Source organism: Engraulis encrasicolus, chromosome 14, assembly GCF_034702125.1.
Source record: "Engraulis encrasicolus isolate BLACKSEA-1 chromosome 14, IST_EnEncr_1.0, whole genome shotgun sequence".
Classification (NCBI taxonomy): Eukaryota; Metazoa; Chordata; class Actinopteri; order Clupeiformes; family Engraulidae; genus Engraulis; species Engraulis encrasicolus.
In genome coordinates, this window is record NC_085870.1 from 30,239,961 (window position 1) to 30,254,394 (window position 14,434).

General features: G+C 44.8%; 1 protein-coding gene across 2 annotated transcripts in view; it reads left to right on the forward strand.

The window, feature by feature from the left end:
* Positions 1–1,153: 1,153 nt before the first annotated feature.
* The window catches only part of atp2b4 (ATPase plasma membrane Ca2+ transporting 4), a 93,294-nt gene continuing 80,013 nt past the window's right edge, over positions 1,154–14,434 (forward strand). The window contains exon 1 of one of the 2 annotated variants that reach the window (XM_063215390.1): positions 1,154–1,938. The gene's annotated coding sequence lies outside the window, so the exon portion shown is untranslated. The remainder of the gene's footprint in view (positions 1,939–14,434) is intronic. The other variant, XM_063215388.1, reaches the window with a different exon arrangement.

Genomic DNA, 14,434 nt, shown 5'->3' on the forward strand with positions numbered 1-14,434 from the left:
AAGAATGTGTGGCCCTACCCTACACCCTCATCCATGGCTGGCGTGCCCTGGAGGAAGAAACCCCACCTCACATTGCTACAGAGCGTGTAATATCCTGACTTTAATCGCTTTGGTTAAATGTATCATACTGTAAATGTAATGTAATGTAGGGCCTACTTTAACGTAGTCTAATGTGTAAGCTGATGATGATGATGATGATGATGAGCGACTTTATTAATCCCCGAAGGGAAAATTGAATGCCACCTGGTCATCCACACAGCACATATCAGACACATAGGGGGGGGGGTCAGTGCAATTAAAACCCTGTTCTCAGTCGTCCTCTTCCATGACTTTGGTACCATCCCATCGCACTGTGCCGTTTGGGCTGTCCCCTTGCAATGGTGAGGCATGAATACAATTTAGTGGAGTGCTGTGTGTCACAACATGACAATGGGGGGGTTTCCAAATAACTATAAGTTTTTTCCACTATTGGCAGGTTGTTTTGGCAGGTTTCATTCCCTCTAAATGAGATTACAGGCTACCTAGAGCACAGACAAAGCTGATCAAGGGCCTGAATGAAGGTCTCTCGGATTTCTGATGGATGCTTGCACTGTCTCACAGTGATGACACCCAGAGGCTACTCCCATTTTGAACTGCTTGTGCGAGTAAATGAGTTTAAATTATTACCATACAGATGAGTCTAGCCAGACCTAAATCACATTCGCAAAATGAGGTTGTAATGTGCTTCCAGGTGCTGAGTTTGGCATAAGTGACAGATTAGTCTAATACAAATTTAGGATTTCCTTCGGAGGCAAATATGACAATAAAAAATTATGTGTCAGCAAATGGATTACTATGTCAGTATTTTCCAAAATAACATGAAACCGGTGACATATCCATATAGGCCCATAAAGGGGTGACACCAGGTCTTTTTTTTTAAATGCAGTAACAAGACGTAGGTCTACTTTATGATTGTATAATGGAAGCATTATAACAGTGAATGGTGGATGATGGTGGATTATCTGAGAACTGAACTTGGCGCATTTTACTGGTTTGCAGTTTAATCATTAGCCCCATTACGAGGGGACTGATGTTGATGGCTGTCAGTTTAACTTTCTGTTTAGTCCACCTTAAATCACTATTCCTAAACTAGTCCCTCCCTCTCCTTGCAGCTCGCCTACCCGTTCTGCCACTCGGTCATAGCGAGCGATCCCCTTTCATTTTCGAGGGACGGCGATGGCTCGTAGGGACAGCATCCGAAGACATTTTTGCGGACCCCTTGCGTGGTAGCGATTCACCATACTTTTACCCCGTTGGTTTTAGGTCAAGGGAGCACACCCTTACCAGTAGGCAACGGGGCAGAAAAAGTCAATCTCTTGGATTTCCGCGCTCTCAGACCGACATCCTGGTTTCCCCACCAGTGGTTATTTTCTCATTTTTTTCCGGAAAGTAAAGACTATCTGGGTTGTTTTGCCTCACTTCTTCAATGCTACAGACTTCGGTGACAAGTTACATAATGTCTCCATTCAACTTTGGCCATATTTAATTCACAAAGAGCCTTTTATCAGAGTGTAGGAAAAATCGATTCTATCAGGTTGTGAACTGATTTTTCCGCCTCTGCGTTGACCTGTTGTCAAGTTAGATTCCACAAACGGAGAAAACAAGGTGGCTCCGTCATACATCTGCAAACATTTTGTACATCTCTCGACAAAACAAAACCAGTCTAGAAGAAAGCCTCGCTCTTTCGCTAGTTTTGTGCATATTGCACTTACAGCCTAGGAGACGTCATAGGTCCAGACTGGAGGGTGCAACAGGGATTCCGCTCAAGCAGGAAAGGGGATTTCTACCGCCCAAGACTCTGGGTTAGAATGTATTGATTGCCAGATTTGAAGAGGCAAAACCACTTGGACTGACCGATTTCCAGCTGCCTGGGAGCTGCGGCGTCATCTCATCAGATCGGTATGCCCTTATTTCTTTTCCATTTCACTTTCCTCCTTCCAACCAGGTGTGTGTCTCTGTGTCTGTGTCTCTGTGTGCGTGCGCTGCTGCAATGTCTGTGTATGCGTTTATGAATGTGTTTGTGAGCATTTTCTCTCGTCGCCGACTTCTGCTGCACTCGTGTATTGCTTTGCCTGTTTTACGAAACTAGTACACACCATGTTTGTCTATTTTACGCACACACACTGTTCCACAGTCTTCATTTTGATTGGAACCATGTGGAATCCCTCCGCTCTTGAAGACAGTCATACATTCGTAGTGGCAACCTGTTTCTTCCCTCATAACAGGGAAACCAGAAGACATTCAAGTAGAGTAGCCTGCTGGTGACACGCCATGATAGTATAGGGCGAGTCGATGCGCATAGAGGAACACGGTCTCACACCAAATGGAAGAATTTGATGTACTGCATGCTTATTAACCCATGTAGGAGTCAACCGTCAAAGTATATGTTATTCGTGGAATATTATACCATCCTGTTGGCCCCTTTTCTGGTCACTATGTCGTGTATTTTAAGCAGACAGGCGATCGGATGAGCAGAAGTATTTACATCAAGCGATGTTGTTAATGTGACGAGAGAAGTGATCCACGTTTAATTAAGTGGCTGATTGCAGTAAAAATCCATTCTTCTGACGTCACATGAAAAGGATGGAAAGGGGCGTAATCAAGGCGCACGGGCACTTTGTTCGGGTTCTAATGTTTAGCCAATAGCGCGGAAAGTTTACAGCGCTTCATGATGCGGTACTTGGACCGATTGCCTTCCCTCGGCGAAGTTAATCGGATTGTGCCACAATGTGGTTTTATTGTTTCTGTTGTAAACTTGACAAAATATCTCCGATATGAAATTACTTTAGCACTCTGCAGAAAGGCCATTTGTTTCATCAGGCGTCGCGTAGCCATGTTTCGCCTCGCCCGTGAACTGGGTGTGCGCTCACACTGTTGTTTTAAAGGGGATTCCTTTGACGAAAGCACAAGCCTGTTGCAACATCCATTGAATCAACGCTGGTCAATGCGCACAACGGCCAAAACCAGTTCTGGTGAAAATAAACTTGCTCCCGCTGTTGAATGCTGACTATTCTGTGTTACTGATACAGCTTTATTTACCACGACATTTTACGCGTAAGGCGAATGACTCGTCTGACAGAGCTGAATGACCGAACAACATAACCTTGTGTTTAGCCTCCATGGTTTCCTCCATGGTTTCCTCAAGGTTTGCCGATGTTGCCATCAGTTGTCAATGGCTATTGCAGTGCAATAAATTACCAATTGTTCGGCTATAATTCGGCAGTGCTCTGTCGGACCTGCTGCAAGACTCAGCTTCTCCTCTGTTGAAAATTCATCGAGTGCTCTAACCCCAAGAATGAATCAGCATGACCTGCATTTTGATGAAATCAGACCGGAGTATTAATAGATGAATGAATTTAATAGTGGAAAGAATACAGGGATCCGCACAAAATGCAAATTAAGCCACGTAATTACATAAAGGACTGAAAAAAAAGTTTGGGGATTTTATAGCATTAGCCTACATAAATCCAGTCCATAATATCCATTAATTGTGCTCATGGAATGAGAAACACTCTTCCTGGGTACCAGTGATGGAATGAATTTTGTTAATGACCGGGCATTACTCCACTTGCTTTAATTCATTTCCCTGCAATTCGCCCTCCATGACACAGATAGGGATGGCGTTTAGATCAAATGGGGCCTTTGGTCAGACAGGGTCATAACAAACAAACATCCATTAAAAAATCCTGTCTTGTGTAAATTGTCCAGGGTTAATATTTTTAAATATTACCGGTATATTTGTTAAAGTGGTTGGGGAACTTTAAGTGGCATGCATATGTCCCCACCATCCACCCCTTAACCTACACCCATGCTTGTGTGCACCAACCGTCTGGCATCCTCCTGAGTTGTGTGTCCAATGTTATTTGGGAGATCCAAACAGGGAACTATTTTAGGGGTTGTTGCAGAGGGGCATCTATACTTTTCCTTGTTTGACGGTACAGCCGGCTTGGGCAGAGAGATAGGGGGGTGTTCGTCTTGTTTCTCAGCCACCGCTGCTGGGGGACGAATGCCATGTTCTGTTGTGCCTATCAGGCGGTGTTTACTTTGACAGCATCTGTTCTCTCTAATTAAGAGACAGCGCTCTGATCAGCTCTGCCCCATTTTGTTTATAGAGCTTAACTTGGAGAAGGAGAAGCTGTGTGTGTAAGCAGCAGGCAGAGCTCTTGGAAACTCTTTCCCCCCTGACTTTTCCTCTCGCTCACCGTCCCCTCAGCCATAAATGGCTGTGTATCTGTCTGGAGGAGCTAAAGGCAGTCCTCTCCAGAGTCCCAAAGCACAAGCATGGCATACTCGGCTGAATAAAAGACAGTGTCTATCTTTCAACTCAAACAGCAGATGGGAGAGGAGCACAAACAGCTCAATAGTTTTACCTCGCTTTTCACATCTGATTCCTGCCTTGAATGGCATGGCAGTGTGCTAAGCTAGTGGAATACAAAAGCACCACACCTTGCTTGTGCGGTCGACCAAAACGCAGCTTTGTCTCTGATAAGAGAGACGTTATACAGTAAACATAACCCCTTTAGGCCATGTGGCATTATTCTGAATCTGCAGCCACTGACATTTACATACTGGCTGCAGGCTACGTGTGGTATTGATTATAGCCTACATTGTGGTAGCGATACATCTGCACTGTCAGGCATGATGAGTTGCTCTTAACTTTATGGTGAGCTCTTTTTTGAAAATGTAAATATATTTGTTTATGGTTCCCTTCCTATGCTGTGAATAAGCCTTAGTGACTTAGTAATAACATAGACTTTTTGAATAAGAGGGTACAGAGCACTTTAAACATCATCCATAGAAATGGGGACGGTTGGTAACAGCAGTAGCCTATGGCAGGTGTCTGCAAATATCCCAGCTGCTCCGCTGCAAACAGCTGATCATAGACCGAACTGAAGGAGCAGAGTATTGAAGCATTGCACCTGCACTGAGTCAAAATAAGCTGTGAATAAAAGTGTCTTTTTTAATTCCATTTCAACACATTATTATCAACCTTTCACTGGGATTTCAACCATATCATGGCCATCAGTTGTCCGTAAGGTTGTGTACTGTTTTCCCAAAGGTGTTTGGTCTTATTAACATTGAAGTAGATGCTGAAGCCACAAGTTCACAAAGATGGTTGCAGAGTGCAATGATTTCTGTGAGGATGACATTGGTAATAGTTCCCCATTACTTATCTGCTGTACTGTGATTCCATAGGAGAAATCAACATGTCATCAATTGCATTGGACTGTGAGCACCACTGCCAGCATAAGCCTCCTGACTCCTAGCCTCAAAATGCCTAATGTAATGTGTGTTTAGTGCCCAGTGATTTTTTGTTATGTTGATGGAGGCCTACAGAGGCAGACTCATATCAGAGACAATGCTCTTAGAATCTCTGCTCATATACTGTACGTACACCTCCTTATGTTGCCCAAAGTGTCTTTCTGGGGCTTGGATTTTCCACTTTTCAAAAACCTTGTGCTATTTTTTCAATGGAGTCTAATGATGAAATAATCAAACATTGGCCTTTCAGGTCTTTCCATTAAAGTATGCACAATAATGCAGTTTGAAACATCTCAAAGGTGTGTGGCGCAGTTGGTAAGGATAGACACAACACAATCGGCTACACCAGTAGTAAAAATGTAGTGACTGTCCTTCCATTTTAGGGAAAGCCAGTGTTGAATTTGCCGTTGAGGTGCCTGTCGCACAGCCGCGTGATCCCGCTGTCGACAGGTCAAGACAAATTAGCACGCAAGGGCGAGGAGTTAGCAGATTGCTATAAGCCTGTGTTTATTTTCAACAGTCCCTTTCTGCTGTGCTCTGTGTTGATACGGGGCCAGGCCAACGCTCCTCCTCGCGTGCTCGGAGTGGCAGCTATTGTAAACTCGCGGCGCCTTTGCTATGCGAGCTGAGTTTTCTCAAGGATGTGTAACTATGTCCACACCAATTGTTGATAGTGTGTGTGTGTGAGTGCGGGGAGGAGGGGTATGCTTCTATTATACTGAAAAGGGCAAGGTCTTCAGGCCAATAAATAACTTGTCCCTTAGGGTGGCATTTTCGCAGTATTCATGATTGTAGTGTGGAAATCTTAAGAGGTTGCATTCCTAATTTTTATAGTGTTTTAGGATACTTTTGTCCTTTTGAATTTTAGCATCTATCTTTTGTTTAGTCTTATGTCATGGATGTGTGCCTCCTTGATTCAGAGGTACATCTTTGGTCCAGCAATGTTTTCATTATTCTATTCTTGGAAAACAATAGACCAAAATATAGAGAAACGGAATTGTCACTACTACGCTGGTGTGAATGGGACTGGAATGTGTCTGGCTCTGGCTCTGGCTCTGGCTGGGCTGGTGTGTTGTGGTGGGCCCCCGACGGCGTAAGTGTAAGTGGCGTCCTCTTTGGTGATAAAAGTAATGTGGCTAAGCGGGAGAGTCCTGAGTGAGATGTGAGCTCCCTGATGTGGTGGAGTTGGCACTCAGCTCGGTGACTTTTATTGACAGGGTCGCACAAGAGCCTTTAATGAGAGAGCCCCACTAGTAGTCCACAATGCACACCATTTCCTGAATGAACGAACAGCGTTTCCCTGTGTTTCTCAATTACAGATGAAAAGGGCTTTACAGTGTAATACCATTGTGAAAGAGTTAGGATTTCATTAAACCAACTTAAGAAATTTGTTTAATAATGTAGAGAGCGTGTCATTAGATTATCGCAGAAGCATGCAAGATCGTAACATTTTAGAGCTACTGTGCCGGAAAAGTGATTGATGTAACTGTCATGCTTTGGTTATTAGAACTATATTTTGATGGGCAAACTATATCATCCAAAACACCCCTTAAGAGGGTAATTATGGACCTTGAATGCCAAGGGGAAGGAAGCCAGTTTATAAATGTAGTATAAATATCAAATCATCTATCATGTTAAGTTCTTCTACAAGGCAAATAGCCAGTTACTGTTGTGGTAAGGCCTGTATTATACGTGAACTGATAGGATTCCCCCCCCTCATTTTTCCATAGTATGGCCATGTAGTGATCATGTACACACTCCTCATTGAGGAGATCTAAAATCCCAACATCATAGTCTTGGAATGGGTTACAAAACAGTGGAGGTAGAGATAGTATTAATGTTCGACCTGTGAGTGATGACATTTTCTGGATTGTATTTTTGCTGTCCATATCTATGTCCATATCTATGTTGACCAACAGAAATGTATTAAGTTGAAGCAGAAATACTATTATGGATGTAACTACAACACCATTCATATGATATTACTTAGTTGCATCTGTATATGGTGGCGTCGAAACACGGCTTGCAGCCAACCCAACTCGTCCAGCAATACCATCAATTCTCTTGGCAAACGTAAGATCTATGGACAATAAGATGGATGACATACGGCTACTAAGATCAGCGAACAAAACTGTGAGGAACTGCTGTGTAACCGTGTTTACAGAATCATGGCTGAACGACGGCATACCGGACTCGGCTTTACAACTGGAGCAACTTACGTGCCACCGAGCGGACAGAGCCCTTGCAGAGAAAAAACGAGGGGGAGGAATATGTGTTTACACACATGATGCTTGGTGCAAAAATGCTACGGTGGTACAGAGACACTGCTCTCCACTAGTGGAGTTCATGATCATCAAGTGCCGACCCTTCTATCTACCAAGAGAAATATCCGCCATTCTACTGGTCGCAGTTTACCTCGCTCCTAGCAATACCACCAGCGCCAGAAGCGAGGCACTGAACGAGCTGCATCGGGGAATCAGTGAACAACAAGATGCACACCCAGATGCCTTCACAGTGGTCATGGGAGATTTCAACCACGGAAATCTCAAAACAGTTCTTCCAAAATTTTCACCAACATGTTAACTTTCCAACAAGAGGACAAAACACCCTGGACTTTGTTTTATACCCCAAAACAAGGAGCATACAAGGCAAAGCCCATCCCCCACATTCGGCCTATCAGACCACCTAACGATTCTGCTACTGCCAGCCTACAGACAAAAGGTAAAACTCACCAAACCAGCTCTGAAGGAGGTGAGAAAATGGCCAGAGGGAGCCGTGTCACGACTACAAGACTGCTTTGAAACCACAGATTGGGACATGTTCAAAACAGCTGCCACCCACAAGCAACCACATTGACATTGAGGAGTACACAGACACTGTGACCTCCTACATCACAAAATGCATTGATGATGTTACAGAAATAAAACGCATCACCACCAGAGCCAAACCAGAAGCCATGGTTCACAGGAGACGTTCACAGACTGCTGAGGGCCAGGGACAAAGCCTTCAGAGCAGGAGACGTAGCTGGCCTAAAAGCAGCAAGAGCAAACCTGTCCCAGGGCATCAGGAAAGCAAAAAAGGAATACTCGGACAAAATAACAACACACTTCAAAGACAGCAGAGATGCACAGAGCCTGTGGCAGGGCATACAGGCCATCACGGACTATAAGCCCGCACCACGAAGCTGTGACAACAACACCTCTCTGCTAAACGACCTGAACAGTTTCTTTGCCCGTTTTGAAGCACAAAATGACACTCATCCACAGAAAACTCCCCCTCCCCCCCATGAACAACCCCTGTACCTGTCCTCTGCCAGTGTGAAGAGGACACTGGCCACCATCAACCCACGCAAAGCAGCTGGCCCAGACAACATACCTGGCCGAGTGTTGAAGGATTGTGCAGAAGAGCTGAAGGATGTCTTTAACAGACATCTTTAACATCTCTCTGGAGCAAGCAGTCATCCCATCACTTTTCAAAGCTGCTACCATCATACCCGTGCCGAAGAAATCATCACCATCATGCTTCAATGACTACCGTCCTGTAGCACTGACGCCCATAATCATGAAGTGCTTCGAACGGCTAGTCCTGTCACACATCAAAGCCACCCTACCCCCCACCCTGGACCCCTACCAGTTCGCATACCGAGCCAAGCGATCCACGGAGGATGCAATCTGCTCTGCCCTCCATCCAGCCCTCACCCACTTGGACAATAAAGACTCATATGTGAGAATGCTGTTCATTGACTTCAGCTCAGCATTCAATACCATAATACCACAACAACTCATCAGAAAACTGGACAAACTAGGTTTCAGCACCTCCCTCTGCAACTGGCTGCTGGACTTCCTGATGCAGAGACCACAAGCAGTACGGGTAGGGAATAACACCTCAAGCACCCTGACCCTGAGCACGGGGGCTCCGCAAGGTTGTTGTTCTCAGCCCCCTGCTGTTCACGCTGCTGACACATGACTGCACAACGACCCACAGCACTAACCATCTAGTGAAGTTTGCGGATGATACAACACTGGTGGGCCTCATCACTAAGGGCGATGAGACCCACTACAGAGAAGAAGTAGACCTGCTGCCAGATGGTGCAAAGACAACAACCTCCTGCTGAATGTCAACAAGACCAAGGAGATTGTTGTCAACTTTCAGAGGGTCCAAAAACAACTGCCACCACTGACCATCGACGGTGATGCTGTGGAGAGAGTGAGCAGCACCAAAGTTCCTTGGAGTGCACATCAGCGACGACCTCTCTTGGACCACCAACACTACATCACTGGCGAAGAAGGCCCATCAGCGTCTCTACTTCTTGCGCAAACTAAAGAAGGCAAGTGCTACACCCTCCATCATGACAACATTCTACAGAGGAACCATAGAGAGCGTCGTGTCCAGCTGCATCACAGTGTGGGGAGGAAGCTGCACGGAGAAAAACAGGAAGACTCTCCAGCGTGTTGTGAACACAGCGAAGAAGATCATTGGAGTACCACTCCCCTCCCTGCAGGACATTTACACCGCACGCCTCACCCGAAAAGCACTGATGATCATCAAAGACACAAGCCACCCTGCACACAAACTGTTCAGCCTCCTGCCCTCCTGGAAAGAGGTACAGGCGCCTCCGTTCCCGTACCACCAGGCTTGCAAGCAGCACGATGCATCAAGCAATCAAGATACTGAACACTCAACCCACTCTCCCTTCACTGTCAGCCTCTAGCCAGCCAGGCCACTGACAACGCTCCCCCCCCTCATCCCCACCACCATATCTGCGACTGAACATTCCACCTGCACTACAACATCTGTGACTGAACTTTCAACCTGCACTAACTCTAAACATAAACATGCACACACACACACACACACACACACACACACACACACACACACACACACACACATACATACACACACACACACACACACACACACACACACACACACACACACACACACACACACACACACAACACAAGCACACTGCACTTTCTGCACTAAACCCAAACATACACACACTGACACACAACTCATACTCACACACATACACACACACACACACACACACACACACATACACAGGTACACACACACAGACGCACACCGCACTTTCTACCTGCACTAAACACACACACACACACACACACACACACACACACACACACACACACACACACACACACACACACACGCACACACGCACACAAAACACATACAAACACACACACACACATACTGCTGCTGGTGTATTTAATAAAAACCTTTTTTTTAATTATTTATTTCTTCAAATGCTACTATTACTATGTCAGAACGCTATAAAGGACTTTTAGAAAAAAGAACAACAAAATACCTCCTCTTAATGTATGTTCTCTACAAGTCTTCTGTTGTCCAGTCTTGCACTTTAAATGTCTGTATGAGCAATGTCTACGTCCATACTGTCTATGTCCATGTATGAGTACTGTCTATGTCTATACTGTCTATGTCCTTACCTAGATTAGTCTATGTCTGCATGGGAGAGCAAGAAACGCAATTTCAAATTCTTTGTATGACCAGTGCATGTAAAGAAATTGACAATAAACTTGACTTGACTTGACTTGACTTGATAATATTGTGCTCCTGGTAGGGGTGGTACGGTTCACAAAATTCACGGTTCGGTTCATATCACGGTGTCAAGGTCACGGTTTTCGGTTCTCTACGGTTCTTTTTTTTAGTTCATGATAAATGATGCACTGGGAATATTAAACAATATTTATATAACTGCAGTTAAAAAGTGATGTATAGGCTTATAATAGGCTTATTGTATAGGCTCATAATGTGAAAATGGTGTGATTTTAATTGTGTCATCCTCTGATTGGTCTTATACGCTAATGTTTTAATCAGATAGACTGGATAAGATAGTCCTAGAATCTCTGTTTTACATATTTTTCTGGGCAGTACATGAATTGCGGTTTGCGACGGATTGCACGGTTCGGTTCGGTATGTGTGTGAATTGTACGGTTTCGGTTTTCGGTGCGGTTTGTGCCATCCCTAGCTCCTGGTGATGTAATTGCATCCAGATCAGTACTTCTACTTTATACATCTCTGTTGACCAATGGCTGGAGAGCAAAAATAACATGTCAGTGTTCAAACATCCACTCATGACCAGGGCATTTGTGCCGTTGTCATAGTAAAACATGCTCTTTAAACACAAGAGGCATTTGGAAAAAAGCCACCTGATCAGGGTTTCGTAACAGATGACACTTAGTGTAGGAGGGTGTGTGGGAAGCACACACCATGACAAAATGGCCTAACTGACGAAGTGAGGAACTGGGAGTGTGGTGTTAAATGGGTAGTGTTAGCCAGGGCCGTTTCAAGGTATTTGGGGGTCTGAGGCAAAGAGGGACTTGGGGGCCCCTTTTTCTCCTCAAACTATTGGGCAAGGGCTCCTCAAAAGAGATTTCGATAGTAGTATTAGTACTTATCGGCCATTTAATATCGGTAAGTTGCGTCTTACAAAGTTGTCATTGCTGTCATTTGAATAAAAGTAAAGCAAAGCCAGTCATTACCAGGGGGCGTCCTGTCAGCTGCAGGGCCCAAGGCAATTGCCTAGTTTGCGTGCCTTGTTGTGACAGCCCTGGGCGTAGCGGCGTGGTGTGCTGTGCTGTGCTGTGCAGCAGGGGCTGAGACGAGAAGCAGCCAAATAGAGGAAATGGAAACTGGGATTGCTTCCTCATGCTGCACTTTTTTTTACATATGCTTTCTTTCCTACAGCACGTGAACAGCACAGACTGTGGCCAGCGCAAGGCACGGTTTCTCCCCCCTCTCTCTCTTTTGTTTTTGTTTTCGTTAACAATACCACAACACCCCCTCAGGTCAAAAGCTCTCTAACTGATAACTTCTGTCGTAGACACAGACACGTCACACAGACCTCCTGACGAGGTAGTGGCAGTTGGGTGTTTGCAGTGTAGCATGTACGTAGTAGTAGTAGTAGTAGTAGTAGGAGAGCTTGGCAAGGGTAATAGCAGGGTGTGGTCCAACAGTCGTGGCCTTCTGGCAATTTGCCAAACAGATAAACTTAGTTGGAGTCAAGCAACTACCCCCCCCCCCCCCCACCATACTGTTTGGTGTACACAAACACACACACACACACACACACACTCACACTCACACACACACACACACACACACACACACACACACACACACACACACACACACACACACACACACACACACACACACAAATTCACTGGCTGTTTCTCATCAGCCATGCTTTCTGAAAGTCTTCCTGTTGATCATGAGTGTGTGTGTAGCGCAAAGCTGGCCAATGCTTTCCCATCTCTCTTAACTGTCAGTCACGTCAGATCCCTAATGTACACCAAAGCTCCCGTGAGGGAGAGAGACATCTATTGTTTGTGTCTAGTGCCACAACAAATGAGGACTGTATTATACTAAGTGTGGATGGTAGCCTTCAGTGCTGTCATTAGGCACACGGAATGCACATGAGCTCGGTAATGGGCTGTGGCCAGATGGAAGAATGCATCGTTTTCCTGATATTGCTCAGGACAGAGGTATGTGTATGTCTCATGCTGATTGTATTGGGTGTGGGGTTATTGCACATGTTACTTATTTTCCCACCAATATGAGTCATAACCTTACTGTCGTTTGTCATTCGCCATCTTCTTTGCTGCTGAATTTTCAGTTTACTGTAGTGGTTCTGTTAATTACTCTCATTCTCATTTTCAAAGTGATGAACACAGTCGAGAAGGTTTTTTTTGTTTGAGGAAGCTGGAAATGTGAACAAAAGAGTCTCAGGTCAGTTTCTGTCCAGGCCAGGGCTAATATTAACCTTTTCTCCATGACTCAAGCGCTGTGCGGAGGAAAATCTTCTTCCGTCTGCCTTTTTCCCTCTTTTCCTCCTTGTTAATCATCAGTGTTGTTGGGCAAGTTACTAAAGAAACTGTAATGCATTACTGATTACATGTTACTGTCTTTTCACAACAATCCCTTACACAACAATATTACTGCACTACTTTTGCATTACTTTAGTTACTTTCGGCAAAATAACTTCATATGGATCTCACAATTGACCGTGTAAATCAAGCTTATGAGTCATGACTCTTTCACCTCACATCCAGGAAATGTTTCGGCACTCTGCAGACTAAAAGTGGGTTCAGGAATAGCTTTTTTCTGACCCACAGTACTGAACACCATTAGAACTCAAGGTTACAGTAAAACATATTGTAACTTAAGTTATTAGCCTTGTAACTAGTAGCCTATATATTACAGCTTTTCCCCCTGTAGTGCCTTAGTACATTACTGCATTACAGCAAAGTGTAATGCATTACAGTAATGAATTACTTTTTCCAACACTGTTAATCAAATACTCTTCAAAACGTAAGTGCTCCATTGGAGGCTGGTGGGGTTGAGGAGTACATTTTGCAGTGTTACAGTATGCCAACACTTGGAGAGTGGAACCAAATACGCTGCTTGAAACGAATTGTTCAATTCAACTCTCCATCAATTGAATTAGTCCTCATCCAGGGCCTGCAGAGTCCAAAGTAAGTACTCTTTAATAGATAGCATTTAGTCCTATTCTCTAAAAGTGGTGAATTTAACACTGCAAGTCAAGAGAAGATGTACTCAGTCAGCATACGCATTCAGTAGTCGCCCTTCAATTGAGTGCACGTGGTCCTACTACTACCAGAGGGTTGAAGTAGGGGCCCTATAATGCTAATTAAGCTGCTTTTCACAGTTAATATTTTGCTTTACCGTGTTTAGTAGAGTTACTTTCCAATGGCCAAGTGCTTTCAATTCCATTCTTTTTATTATTATGTACATGTAGCCTGTAGACGTCCCCTGTTTGAAATGCGTGGAAGTACAGAATATGCGATGTGCTCTCTCTGGTGAGGTGAGGTGGAGTGAGGTGGTGAGGGAGTGGCAGGGGGGATAAGAGAGCCAAACCCCTCAGCAGATCCTTCAGCTTCATAGCAGAGGAGAGGGAGAATTTCCACAAGTGGAAGATGAAGAATGATGAAGACGAAGGACCCTCTTGTCTTCCTCTCCTCCCTCTCTCTTCCCTCTCTCCTGTCCTCTTCTCCACCCCACTTCTCCCCCCCCCCTCCTTGGGCTAATGAGGTTTTGCGCGTGACACGCCGTGCTCCAT